Genomic DNA, 3236 nt, shown 5'->3' on the forward strand with positions numbered 1-3236 from the left:
CGGCCTGCCACATCCATGGTATCGACCCACCAGGCCTGTCCGACCAGGGGTTGACCCTGGACGGGCACGGTCTGTGGTTTGGCCCTTGTCCTAGATGAAATCGGGCACGGGGTTTTCTGGCCAGGTACCATCGGGTTACTGGGAGAGCGGCTTCGGTCTCCAGGTGAGACCAATGGTGAAGCAGCACGAGGCAATGGAGAGCATGCAAAGCGATGGGGAAGCCATGCACGGCAATGGCCACGAAAAAAAAAAAAAAATCACCACGGAAGGAACGTGAAGAACAAGGAGGAGTGTAGTGACACTGCCCAAAGCTGCCCGGTGTTGCAGGGGTCTATTGGTGTGTTGCTTCCTTGTTTGGTAGAGTGGAGTACCAGACCCGCCAGGGGTAGGCAAACCATTCCCCCTACGGTAAGTGAGGAGCCAGCCATTTGACGAGCGGGTGTCCACGTGTACGGGTGCGAGCGCTATCCCCCCACACGGGGTTAGGCCACGGCCTTAGGTGGACGTCTGCCGACCAGCCCCGGCTGATCCAGAACTTCTGATGTGGAGAGCGGTTTTGACAGATCCTCCCTGGTTCTAGCGGGTCAAGCCTCTGATGGGGGGTGGGGGTTATTTGTAACCCATCCCAGAACTCTCTGGGGGAGACTCAGACGGCCAGTCTGTCTACTCAGTTGTCCTATACTGGTGTCTGTGGTTTGGGAGGAAGGGAGTGCCCTGCTTTGTTGGCCTCCTCTTCAAACCTACCTGGGCCCACGAATCACTCTTCTTGGTTACATCACGAAACGTAGGTTGAGCGAGGCTAGGGGGGAGGGAATTCGACGAGGTCTTTCCCTTGTCCCCCCACCAGCGGCCCACGAAAATCAAAACGGCGTGAAGAGAGGGAACGCCGAAAGCACCTGGAGTCGGCCGTCCGCACCTCCGGAGGAGGTGGACGGGGTACGGTGCGGGCATGACCGGATGGGACAGCTTTGCATCAAGGTGAGAGGTCGGCGTCCGAAGGCCAGAGGGCGGTGCGCGAGCACGTTTACACTGGCCGCGGAAGCTGTCCTGGGTAGCCCTGTATGGCGTCTGGACCTGACGGCGCACGCACTTACAACCCGCTGCTTCCTAGCCCCCGGAAGGGGAGGCGGATGTCACTCGTGGTTCATCCCAGACCACGGTGCAAACTACCTGGTTGATCCTGCCAGTAACATATGCTTGTCTCAAAGATTAAGCCATGCAGGTCTAAGTGCACACGGCCGGTACAGTGAAACTGCGAATGGCTCATTAAATCAGTTATGGTTCCTTTGATCGCTCCACACGTTACTCGGATAACTGTGGTAATTCTAGAGCTAATACATGCAAACGAGCGCTGACCCTTCGGGGGATGCGTGCATTTATCAGACCCAAAACCCATCCGGGGGGCTCGGGCCCCCCGGCCGCTTTGGTGACTCTAGATAACCTCGGGCCGATCGCGCGCCCTCCGCGGCGGCGACGTCTCATTCGAATGTCTGCCCTATCAACTTTCGATGGTACCATAGTCGGCTACCATGGTGACCACGGGTAACGGGGAATCAGGGTTCGATTCCGGAGAGGGAGCCTGAGAAACGGCTACCACATCCAAGGAAGGCAGCAGGCGCGCAAATTACCCATTCCCGACACGGGGAGGTAGTGACGAAAAATAACGATACAGGTCTCTTTCGAGGCCCTGTAATCGGAATGAGCGTATCCTAAACCCATGGGTGAGGACCCATTGGAGGGCAAGTCTGGTGCCAGCAGCCGCGGTAATTCCAGCTCCAATAGCGTATATTAAAGTTGCTGCAGTTAAAAAGCTCGTAGTTGGATGTCGGGAGTGGGCTGGCGGTCCGCCGCGAGGCGTGCCACCGCCTGTCTCAGACCCTGTCTCCCGGTGCCCCCCGGATGCCCTTGGCTGGGTGTCCGGACGGGGCTCGGAGCGTTTACTTTGAAAAAATTAGAGTGTTCAAAGCGGGCCCGCTTCTCGCCTGAATACCTGAGCTAGGAATAATGGAATAGGACTCCGGTTCTATTTTGTGGGTTTCCTGAACCAGGGCCATGATTAAGAGGGACGGCCGGGGGCATTCGTATTGCGCCGCTAGAGGTGAAATTCTTGGACCGGCGCAAGACGGACGAAAGCGAAAGCATTTGCCAAGAATGTTTTCATTAATCAAGAACGAAAGTCGGAGGTTCGAAGACGATCAGATACCGTCGTAGTTCCGACCGTAAACTATGCCGACCCGCGATCCGGCGGCGTTATTCCCATGACCCGCCGGGCAGCGTGAGGGAAACCACGAGTCTGTGGGTTCCGGGGGGAGTATGGTTGCAAAGCTGAAACTTAAAGGAATTGACGGAAGGGCACCACCAGGAGTGGAGCCTGCGGCTTAATTTGACTCAACACGGGAAACCTCACCCGGCCCGGACACGGAAAGGATTGACAGATTGATAGCTCTTTCTCGATTCTGTGGGTGGTGGTGCATGGCCGTTCTTAGTTGGTGGAGCGATTTGTCTGGTTAATTCCGATAACGAACGAGACTCCGGCATGCTAAATAGTTACGCGGCCCTCCGCGGTCGGCGTCAAACTTCTTAGAGGGACAAGTGGCGTTCAGCCACGCGAGATGGAGCAATAACAGGTCTGTGATGCCCTTAGATGTCCGGGGCTGCACGCGCGCCACAATGGTTGGATCAGCGTGTGCCTACCCTACACCGAGAGGTGCGGGTAATCCGCTGAACCCCATTCGTGATGGGGACTGGGGATTGCAATTATTCCCCATGAACGAGGAATTCCCAGTAAGCGCGGGTCATAAGCTCGCGTTGATTAAGTCCCTGCCCTTTGTACACACCGCCCGTCGCTACTACCGATCGGATGGTTTAGTGAGGTCCTCGGATCGGCCCCGCCGGGGCTCCTCGCGGGCCTTGGCGGAGCGCCGAGAAGTCGATCAAACTTGACTATCTAGAGGAAGTAAAAGTCGTAACAAGGTTTTCGTAGGTGAACCTGCGAAAGGATCATTAACGGGTAACGCTGTCCGGCGTGCCTCCTCTCCCGACCCCCTCGACTTCGCCGTCCCCCCGCGTCGGGGCCCAGGGTCGAAAGGGTCTTCGGGGTTGCTGTTACACGTGGTCGCTTGCAGGTCAGGCTGGACAGAAGGCATAAAGGAGGAGCCTAGTCCCTCCCACCCCTTCCTCGTCCTCCGCCTCTTCCTCCGCGTCGTCCTTCAGCACCCCCCCCCCGCAGGCCCCGG

At 57.5% G+C, this 3236-nt stretch overlaps 1 non-coding gene across 1 annotated transcript; it reads left to right on the forward strand.

The window, feature by feature from the left end:
- Positions 1-1167: 1167 nt before the first annotated feature.
- Positions 1168-3006, forward strand: LOC145656669 (18S ribosomal RNA). Its single transcript, XR_014122268.1, has one exon. It is a non-coding gene; the product is annotated as an 18S ribosomal RNA (ribosomal RNA).
- The last annotated feature ends 230 nt before the right edge of the window (positions 3007-3236 follow it).

The sequence above is a fragment of the Electrophorus electricus genome, unplaced genomic scaffold, assembly GCF_041902795.1.
Source record: "Electrophorus electricus isolate QZ-2024a unplaced genomic scaffold, ASM4190279v1 Scaffold86, whole genome shotgun sequence".
Lineage (NCBI taxonomy): Eukaryota > Metazoa > Chordata > Actinopteri > Gymnotiformes > Gymnotidae > Electrophorus > Electrophorus electricus.